This window comes from Tachypleus tridentatus, chromosome 2, assembly GCF_004210375.1.
Source record: "Tachypleus tridentatus isolate NWPU-2018 chromosome 2, ASM421037v1, whole genome shotgun sequence".
Classification (NCBI taxonomy): domain Eukaryota; kingdom Metazoa; phylum Arthropoda; class Merostomata; order Xiphosura; family Limulidae; genus Tachypleus; species Tachypleus tridentatus.
Genome location: NC_134826.1, coordinates 18218654 through 18230316, shown reverse-complemented (window position 1 = coordinate 18230316; position 11663 = coordinate 18218654). Strand labels below are relative to the sequence as shown.

General features: G+C 33.2%; 1 long non-coding RNA gene across 4 annotated transcripts in view; it reads left to right on the top strand.

Moving 5' to 3' along the window:
• Positions 1-11663, top strand: part of LOC143238941 (uncharacterized) — a 167310-nt gene that overhangs the window by 17125 nt on the left and 138522 nt on the right. The window lies entirely within an intron of this gene.

Genomic DNA, 11663 nt, shown 5'->3' with positions numbered 1-11663 from the left:
AGAAGAATGTATCTTAAAATAAAACAGGCATACTTTCTCAACATGGGTTTCTTTTTTTGTTTTTTTGCATCTAGTGGAATGAATATTAGATTATTCCCTTTGAGAATTCATGATTTGAACGTAAAAGGATTCGAAACGTTCAGTCATTACGGGCACTAAAATGCCGTTTCTTTTTAGAACCCCGCGCTAACATAAGGCACGGAGGTCAAGTTTAACAAATCGCGATAGAGATATTCCGTTGTTAGTTTCACAACTCTTTAAACTTATTCTAGTCAAATAAAGTTTATGTAGTCAAATAAAAAGTTTTCGTTCGTTGAGCTGACTGACTTATTTTGAGTGTTTGAACGAAACTTACGAGGTCTTAAAGTCCTATAATGAGTCATACTAAAAAGCACAGAAACCGTTAGGTGATTTGAAACAAATTGACTAGGATTTATTTGGTCGTAATTTTACGATAACAGTTACGTTTAGCTGGCCCGCACCGACATGGCCCACGTACACAGATTCTGGGGTATGCAACGCTCTTATGTGGTAGTGTTATATCTTTTCTTCTATGTAAATGGCGTTTGTAATACAAACTCTATAAAGAACGGTTTAGCAAGAGGGAAGGGAAAAAGTTACATTTTGTCTCGCTTTTCTTATCGGCAGAAATCAGATAATTATACACACAAGTTGACCATTATTATGGGTAATATGTTTTATTATTATTAGTCACACGAAAAGTCTGCTGGCTCCAATATTTTTTTTAGTATTTACACTTACTAACTGATGTATTTTTAATATGTCTACCTTCTAGGAAACTTATACACGATTCTTTAACACATTTTTATTTTTAAATTTTATTTTCTACAATCCAGTCTTGTTTTCTTGTTGGATATTTTTTGTTGGTGGGGGGGCACGTAATTTTAATGTCGTTGGTTTCTAACGTTTCGAATTGATTCCTCTTTATATATGCAAGGAATACATTCCTTAGATTAGCTCATCATGTGAATATCTGGTGTTTTCGTTACAGAGATACACACTGTAAACAACTTCTAATGCTGACAGACTTTACTTACATGTGCAAAACAATTTTAAGTGTAATAACACAATGTTTATCTGTTTTATGAATTCGTTTAACTTTCAGCACTTTTATCTGCTGTTTGTATTCAATTAATATTGCTCCTAAATTTCTTTATGATGCATTCTACTGGAGAACCATTCAGTTAGAAACAAATTACATTCTATATAAACAGTCTATAGAGAAAGCTAACACATCATTAATTTTGTATCCTTCATAATCTATAAAAAAAAATGTGTTACGTATACGAATTATACTGAATAAATAATACACGTTTGTCAAGTTTGAAATAAATAAAAGTTGCTGCGTTCAAAGAACGTGAAAGCAAAGAAGGCCACTGGTAAAATATGCGTTTTCTCGTCAGCTAATATGTATCATATGTATCATAAGCTTTCAGATTTAATAATGAGCCACTGGGGGCACTGCAGTCTGTTCAGAGCTCAACATAATGCTGAGTATTTTCAAAATTATTGTATTACGTTTATTGATAGCTCATACTCAAAATGTTAAGCTAAGTGCTGTGGTATTTATTCAGATACGGTTTTAATACGAACACATAATATTATCAAAACAGTATTTGTGTATCAAGTAAGAATGATAAAAATATATTCCCGTATGTAGTCTTTTATAAAACACCCAGTGCAGTTGAAAACCTAGCTTTCAGCTACAAGGTACGTTCATCACCACGAATTCTTTATGATAATGAAAAACGAATGTCTTATACGTAGCCATAGAAACAAGCGTTATTAACAAAACAAGTGTCATTAACAAAACAAGTGTTATTAACAACTAAATTTTCTTTTCACAAAATATTGTAGTAAATTGTAAAATAAATTGGATATTTCTACATAATATCTGAGTGCGGCTTGAAACAAACATAACTATTTTTTTTTGATAAACTTAGAGTAAATAATACAGAAAGACTTTAATAATATTTTCGCCTGTCATTAAAAGGAGTTATAAAACATAATAATACATTATCACGTTAAACTCTAAAATCAAAGGTATGTTTTGACATGGACAGATCAGATAAACTCAAAAAAAATTCAGAAGAAATTGTACAATGGCTTGTACATTCAGTTACTCATGATATCGTATAGCAAATAAAAATAATATATTAAAAATGTTATTTCAAAACCATTAAAACAATTACAAAAAAATCGTTAATATATTCTATGTTATTAAATTTGCTGGTGCTGAACACAGTTAAACAATTGTTATATTTTACTAATTAAATTAACTTTAAATGTTTACAGCACGTAACACGTGTTACTTGCTTATCACTGCCGCGAGATCTCCCCCCCCCCTCCAAAGTCTCCATGTAAAATTACAAATCGCATTATTAAATACATGTATTTGGAATTAATGTGTCAGAAGGTTGGGGCTATTTATTTTTTGGCGAGTTTTAATACACTACAGACAACGTCGCCTTTCAGTCATGCCGCCTAGAAAATAATCACCAAGACCTAACCCCTCACAAGACTTTTCCTTTACTTAAAGTAATTTAAACCGCAACGCTCTGTAAACCTTTCACAAAAGCCGCCATTTTGTAAGTGACGAACTATAATAAGCTTTGCTGTATTACCTGTCAAGTCCAGCGTAGCCCGCTGCTTTAAGCATCTAAACGTGCTTCGTGGAGCATGGCAGCTAGGGCTGATAGATAGTGAACATTGTATTTCCTTCCAAACTGGTGGGTTTAATCAATTACACTGGGGGTGAGCATTTCTGTACAAAACAGAGCAGAGAGAAAAACTCCAGTTTATAGGACGATTTTTGGTGAATTTGTCCAATCACAATCGTTTTCATTACAAGGATAAAAGTCTCGACCAAATGCATATCACTATCTTATTTACCTACCTTTCTCCTCTGGCTTTTCTCCATATCTGATATTACAGTATAAGTAATTTTATTTTTTGCTTTCGCATGTTTATACAAAATTGATTCTGAGAATTACGGGTTATTCAGAGTAATTATCTACTAGCTTCATTACTTTAATTTCATTATCATTGTTCAAGTTGAAAAAAAACCAACAACACTGTTTGGTTAATACGGGTATTTGAATACAATTTAGAACAATTTTTGATTTTTTGACAAGCGGACGTAACGTTCTCGTTTAATAGTGTTAAAGAAGATACTGATGACGTAATGCGTCAAACAGTTAAGTCGTGGTTAAAATCGTAAAATGATTGTTATACTATTGGCAATATTCTCGTTAATTGGCTTTCATTCATAAGTTGAAATTACCATGAACTCAAATACTGTGTTCCGTTGTTGTCTGAGCTCAAATAATACTCTGGTATGCTGTATATCAAATGTCTTGTGCCATAGCAGGGAATAGGTTTATAATGCGCAGTTCGCATCTACTTCAATGCTTAAGTAAGAACACTAAAACAAAACGTTGCGGTTTGAAGTCCGAATGCTGTCCTAAAAGGCTTTTCGGACAACACCAGAACTCGACTTGACGATGAAAGAATAGAACATGGATTATAGAAAATTGTGGTTTTAATCCCGAAACCTTGGTGAAGTATTAGAAACCAATGAGCTTATCTGTGGTATTACAAAGAAAAGCACATTTTGTGGTTTGTTTTAAAGCTTCACGAGGGCTATCTGCGCTAGTCGTCCCTAATTTTGCAGTGTAAGATTAGAGGGAAGACAGCTAGTCATCACCACCCACAGCCAACTCTTGAGCTACTCTTTTACCAATGAATAATGGAATTGACCGTCACATTTTTATGCCCCCACGGCTGAAAGGGCGAGCATGTTTGGTGGGACATGGATTCGAACCCACGACCTTCAGATTACGATCGAGTGCCTTAACCACCTGACCATCCCGTGCTGCATCTCTCGTGAGACACAAAAGATAAATATGAAATTATTTTCTCTTCCTCTGAGCTGGAATACAAAATGAATAAATTAATAAAAATTGAACATATCAAGTAAAAATAAATTTGCGTTTTATGTGATTTTTTTTTTCAGGAAAACTTGGATTTTAGTAACACGTTCTTTTAATGTTCGAACAAACATAGAAACGTATTGGAAAATATTTGGTTTAATTTAGTAAAGCCACATCGGACTATCTGCTGAGTCCACCGAGAGGAATCAAACCCCTGATTTTAGCGTTGTAAATCCGTAGACTTACCGCTGTTCTAGCGGGGTACATTTAGTTTGATATGATAACAAAAAATAACAACACAGGTTTCAAACAATTTATAAGCCCGGCATGGCCAGGTGGTTAAGGCGCTAAACTCGTAATCCGAAGGTCGCGGGCTCGAATCCCTGTCACACCAAACATGCTCTCCCTTTCAGCCGTGGGGGCGTTATCATGTGACGGTCAATCCCACTATTCGTTGGTAAAAGAGTAGCCCAAGAGTTGGCGGTGGGTGGTGATAATTAGTGGACTTCCCTCTAGTCTCACAATGCTAAATGAGGGACGGCTAGCGCATATAGCCCCAGAGTAGCTTCACGTGAAATTCCAAACAAACCAAACCAAACAATTTATAAGAAAATATATTTTAAGCAATTTAAGAAAATGTGTGTTTTACAACAGAAGTTAAGTTATATATCAACTTATTCATCTATTAATAACTAGTTAGAGTAAAAATTATTCCAGGACGTGAAAAGGTGCTTCTTTCATATGTACTTACAAAAAAAAAAACGCTCATAAAATCTGCGAAACACAAAATGTGAAACTGAAAGTCTGAGTGTATCTCTAAATAGACCCGATAAACCTTCATGCTAGATTTTATGAAGATTCATTGAAACCCTGGAAAGTAGTTAGGTGAACATACAGCAAATCTATATTTATGTAGGTGCATACGCGCAACAATATATACATCCACATGTGTAAATCTAGACGAAGACAGTCTATGTTAGCAGTTCTTCATTTTGAACTAATAGGCTAGAGGGAAGGCAGCTATTAATAGCACTCTCCGCCTTGTCTTGGGGTACTCTAATGTGATCCCACGACCCTAAACTAGGACACGCGATTTTTTTTTTCAGGAACACGAATCCTCACGTTTGTACTTTAACCAATCGAAAACGTCCACCCCTTTCTAAATCATACAGCTCAGCGAATCATATTGCAGGAACTAAAGAGGTTCTTCATATGAACATTTTCCATCTCACTCATCATATATGTATTAGTAAGAAATAATAACTGCTTGTTTTAAAAATTAATTTATTTATCAAAGCAAACGTCATCATCCACCGTTGATGACGTGGTATCAAAATCAAACAAAACTTCTAAGGTTACACAGTTTTAAACGTTTCTTATCTGTGGAATATACTTCCGAATTTCACGTGTTTCAAAACTGTATTTGCTGTATGTAGCTCAGCTATAAGTCTGCAGTTTTACGATGCTAAAATCCGAGGTTCGATACCCTCCTTGATTAGCAGAGTTCAAAGAGACTATTGTGTAGCTTAAAATCAACCTTATAAACAAATATTATACACAGTTTTAATAAAATAAACATTTATTAATTTAAAAAATTCCAAAACAACTTCGCTTGTGCACGTTTTGAAATGTTACTTTTTTCTGTGATTTTTTTTTACTTGTGGAAGTAGATGTATAGTAATATTATAACAGCTTGTTTTTATACAGATCAAAACGATACAATAGGAGTGAGTTTGACAATTGAATGAAGATAAAGATATGTAATGAAGATAAAGATATGTTTGTTTGTAGTTAAGCCTATTGCTACACCATTGGTTATCTGTGCTTTGCCCACTACGAGTATCGAAACACAGTTTTCAGCGTTGTAAGTTTGCATACGTACCAGTGGCTCATTGGGGGACAAAAATAACCTTTTTTTTCTAAATGTCGCGCAAAGTTACACCAGGGCTATCAGCGCTAACCGTCCCTAATTTTGCAGTATAAGACTAGAGGGAAGGCAGCTACTCATCACCACCCACCGCCAACTCTTGGGCTACTTTTTTACCAACAAATAGTGGGATTGACCATCACTTCATAACGCCCGCACGGCTGAAAGGGCGAGCATGTTTGATGTGACCGGGATTCGAACCCACGACCCTCGGATTACGAGTCGAGCATCCTAACCCTCTGGTTATGCTGGGCCTGACAAAAATAAAGACAAAACCAGCTTGATGACAGTAAATTAAATAACGCGATAACAGTTTTCCCCAGTGTGTTTAAGTAGTTCGAATAAATTAGTTTATTAAGTAATTATCTACTGATAAGAGTAAAAAAAGAAAACGGAAGACATAGATACAAACAGAAATTATGTATTTTTATCTCAAAAATAAATATTCAAGAACACATTGTAACTTTTCATTGCCTTTCTAAACATCTTTGGTATAACAGAAGGAAACGCAGGAAGTCATTTTGTTATTCTTTCAAATTTACATTTGTTGGGAAAATTCTAAAAAAAACAGCTCACAAAGAAAAGTATGCAACATTTGTATTTATTTTTACTTGTTCTAATTATACAGTAATGTGATATATTCGTTATTTTGTTTTATTTTGGTTGATAAAGAATAAATCAAGAAAAACCAATTATGTTAACGAAGTGGGGAAAATATTTACAGGCCTAAAGCATTATTGGCTCCGCGCCAGTGTTTCTACCCACTATTTCTCTCTTTGCTCTGTAAATCATTTAGAAATGTCATTCAAATTACTATCTTTAAGAATTATCCATCATGTTGAACTGATTTCCATTGTTATAGCCTAGAGCACGTAGTGTTCGTGTCGTCTCTGTTAGGCGGCTGAAAGGCTATAGAACATACAGAATGGACGTCGACTCTAGCTGTTTAAGGCGTGGCTTTTTGTACACTGTGCGCATAAACTATTTGTATTAAACATAAAATAGGTACTATTTCACACATAAACGATAACAAAAAAGGTTCTATGTAGAGCATTGTATGCACTTTCCTTTAATTTCTTATATCTGAATAATGCAAATGGAGCGCTTTACGACAAGTCAGTTTATTTATATGTTCACAGATTCATTTGTAGCAATAATTGTTGTTGTTGTTTATTGGCTACCTGTTGTGTTCTCCGCGAGGAATCGAACATCGGATTTTCAACAGACTTACCTCTGTTTCACAGGAGGATGGGTGATTAGAGAAATAAATCCTTTATTGGTGTAAAATTAAAGTGAAATAACCAATAAACGTCGTATCACTGTCTTTTGTGGGAAATTTTAACTTCTCATTGGTGTACAGTAATAAAAAACAGAATAATTCTTTTATTTTTGTTCCTCGCCTCTTTGATTTTCAGATACTCGTAATCTATACATTTGTAAATGCAACAGTATTATCAGTGTTAAGTTTATTTTCTAAGAGTTAAACAGTTGCTCTAAAACACTAACACATCAATAGTTAACACGTAAATGTTTCAAAAGTCAAGGGAAAGGCATGGGCTGAGAAATTCATTTTGGGGGTTGATATAGAATAGTCGACAAAAACTGTTATATCCTTTGTAAATTTTAGTACAGAAGTTATCCAGATTAAATTTCATGATTTAATGTTAGAAGAATTAGAGCTTTCACAAATTAATCTTTCTACTAAATTATTTTAATAAGACAAGTCTTGAGTTGCTGTTGTTATATCATAACTTAAAAACTATTTAAATTTTGTTTGTAAAAGAAGGCTGTTTCAAGGATTGGAAAGATTAAGAGAAGGCATTTCATAAGTAAATTATTACTTATAATAATCTGTAAGAAATATTATACTGTGTGTATACGTCCAGTAGTTCATCTGTCTCTAACGTGTCCAAATAAAAGCTCGCCTGATTATGATATGTCATAGAATTTTCAGCAAAATAAAAATAAAACACGCATTATGCAGTGAAGCTGCCTTTCCCATTTCAAAATTTGACATTTTATATTCTTTATTAAACAATAAAAAAATATCTTTTAACGGACATCCTCTTCCGGAACCTTATTATCTTACAACAGTTATAAACAGAATGAGCAATTAAGAGTTTTAATTAATTAAAATTGAATATCACTAGTAATATCATGAAGATAAATCTATTATCTTGTATGCTAAGCGAATTAAGAACAAATTGTACAACTTTGTGAAGTATTTCTGTAAGGACATAAAGAAAATAGGATTATTTACCACTTTTTAAATTCTATTATAACCACTATTAACCAGACTGACAAACCAATAAAGAAAATAGGATTATTTACCACTTTTTAAATTCTATTATAACCACTATTAACCAGACTGACAAACCAATAAAGAAAATAGGATTATTTACCACTTTTTAAATTCTATTATAACCACTATTAACCAGACTGACAAACCAATAAAGAAAATAGAATTATTTACCACTTTTTAAATTCTATTATAACCACTATTAGCCAGACTGACAAACCAATAAAGAAAATAGGATTATTTACCACTTTTTAAATTCTAATATAACCACTATTAACCAGACTGACAAACCAATAAAGAAAATAGGATTATTTACCACTTTTTAAATTCTATTATAACCACTATTAACCAGACTGACAAACCAATAAAGAAAATAGAATTATTTACCACTTTTTAAATTCTAATATAACCACTATTAACCAGACTGGCAAATCAATAAAGAAAATAGGATTATTTACCACTTTTTAAATTCTATTATAACCACTATTAACCGGACTGACAAACCAATAAAGAAAATAGGATTATTTACCACTTTTTAAATTCTATTATAACCACTATTAACCAGACTGACAAACCAATAAAGAAAATAGGATTATTTACCACTTTTTAAATTCTAATATAACCACTATTAACCAGACTGACAAACCAATAAAGAAAATAGGATTATTTACCACTTTTTAAATTCTATTATAACCACTATTAACCAGACTGACAAACCAATAAAGAAAATAGGATTATTTACCACTTTTTAAATTCTATTATAACCACTATTAACCAGACTGACAAACCAATAAAGAAAATAGGATTATTTACCACTTTTTAAATTCTAATATAACCACTATTAGCCAGACTGGCAAACCAAAGATTTATAATAAAACAAAATAATGAATTGTTCTAAATTTATTTAAAATAGACAATTTGTATTTTTACAAGGAAAACAAGAGTTATTCTGTAAAAGATTGTACCATTGTAAGGCAACAATTCCAGGTGTTGAAAAAGGGGTAAACTGCTATTTTTTTGTTCCATCACAACAATGGTATTCTGTTTCTCTCAGTCTGTATATTGCTTGACAAAACCGGAACGTTCTATGTAATACTATGCGAAACACTTGTATTACAAAATTAATGCCACGTTAAAAATCACACGTGATAAGTAGCAGTCACTGGATTAGAAAACATAATAAAACGATGCAATGGACGCAATACAGTTTAGCCTCGTTTCGTTTTCGTCAAATCTTAATTCAAAATAATAATAAAAAACACGTGGTGTTGTATTATAGAACACTGGGATTTCCTGTTATCCTGCATGAGAAAGTGTTAAAATCGGAGAAATATATAATTTTCATTTTACGTTTTTCGTTACATTCTGTAAATATCTTTTCTCTCTGATTACAAAGTATTTATAGTCTATAGCATAATATGGTCTATAATATAATATATAGTTTTATTGGTTTGTTTTCTTTCGTTAAAATTCTGATGAAGCTTTACGTATGTTTCGTAATGTTACAGAGATTTTAGAAATTTATATTACAATATTCATTAAATATGTAGGATGTAGTCGAAACAACTTCTTAACTTCTTACATTTTAATGTAAAGTAACGTACGTCTTCTGTTGGCTTCATTACGGGTCGTCCCTCAGTTTACTGATATACAACACTAAAATCCGGGGTTCGATTCTCCGTGGTGGACAGAGCACAGATAGCTGTTTGTTTGATTGTTTCTTTGAATTTCGCGCAAAGCTACTTGAGAGCTATCTGCGCTAGCCGTCTCTAATTTAGCAGTGTAAGACTAGAGGGAGGGCAGCTAGTCATCACCACCAACCGCCAACTCTTAAGCTACTCTTTTACCAACGAACAGTGGGATTGACCGTAATATTATAACGCCCCAAGGGCTAAAAAGGCAAACATGTTTGGTGCGACGGGAATTCGAATCCGAGATCCTCCGATTACGAGTCGAACGGCTTAACCCACCTGGCCATGCCGGGCCGAGCACAAATACTTCATTACGTAATTCAAATCGCAACAGTAACAACAACTTAGTTATAAATCTTAAATCTGTTTGTTTGTTTTGAATTGAGCAAAAAGCTACACAATGGGCTATTTATGCTTTTGTCACCACGGGTATCGAAACCCGGTTTCTAGCGGTATAAGTTCCCAAACATACCACTGGAGGGCTATAAATATTAAATTTCATTTCCTACCATGATTTAATGGTTTAACTACATACATAAGTATGAAACTTACAATCTAGTAAGGTGATGAGTGTATTTATTGCCAAGCACAAATCTATACAAATCTATATATCTGTAATGTGCCCATTATGGATATCGAAACCCAGATTTTAGTGCTATAACCCTTCAGGCTCACCTGCGATCCACTCACTGATGGATAATATAATGTAAATTTTATGCGAAATCGAAATTTATTCCATTATAAAAAACAAAGCAATTAGGTAAAAAATACTAAACATGATTTATGGGTAATAAATAACATATTACTGGTTTTATTTTATGCGAAGGGAATCTACTAAGAGAGCGTGAGTAAAAAAAATATTAAATATTAAACATTATATTGTGATAATTATTAACTTTTAAAACACAGCAGCTGAAAGTATGTCGTCTGAGTATAGCAGTAAGAACAGAAACTTACTCTCAGATATAGGTTTTAAAACTTTAACATAATTGTTTATACTCTTGTTCCTAAGACATGTGCCCAACAACGGTCAGTTGCAAACTCTTTTTGTTAACCAAAAGATGACCTAATAAGGTCGAAACGTTGTTCTGTACTTTATTTTAATTAAAGTTTTAAAACCCATATCAGCCGTCTTGAGATATACCCATACCAGCCATCTTGAGATATACCCATACCAGCCATCTTGAGATATACCCATACCAGCCATCTTGAGATATACCCATATCAGCCGTCTTCAGACATACCCATACCAGCCGTCTTGAGATATACCCATACCAGCCATCTTGAGATATACCCATACCAGCCGTCTTGAGATATACCCATACCAGCCATCTTCAGATATACCCATACCAGCCGTCTTCAGATACATTTTTACTTCAAGTTGGTTTCTCGTCATCAAGTAACAGACATCTTCTAATAAAAATATATTTTTGTTTTTTAGGGCAAACCTAACTGGCGATTTGGCCTTTGTCCACCACAGGTATCGAAACCCAATTTTTATCATAATTAATTCAGTTACTAGTCGCACTAATAAGAAGAAATTTAATATATATTGAAAGAGTTTATGGGTCATTATTTTACCTGTCAGTATTGAAGACAACGATAACAGATAACATAGTAAAAATGGCTAAATTAAAGACGTAAAATATTTGACGACACTGGAGCTAGGCTAGGAAATCTGCTCATTAAAGAAACAGTTACTAATTGATAAAATCGCACATGTCTGGAGCAAAACTGTCCTGGAAAAAACTGGAAATAAATTGGCAAGTGATTTTGTTCTGACAAGTCATTAG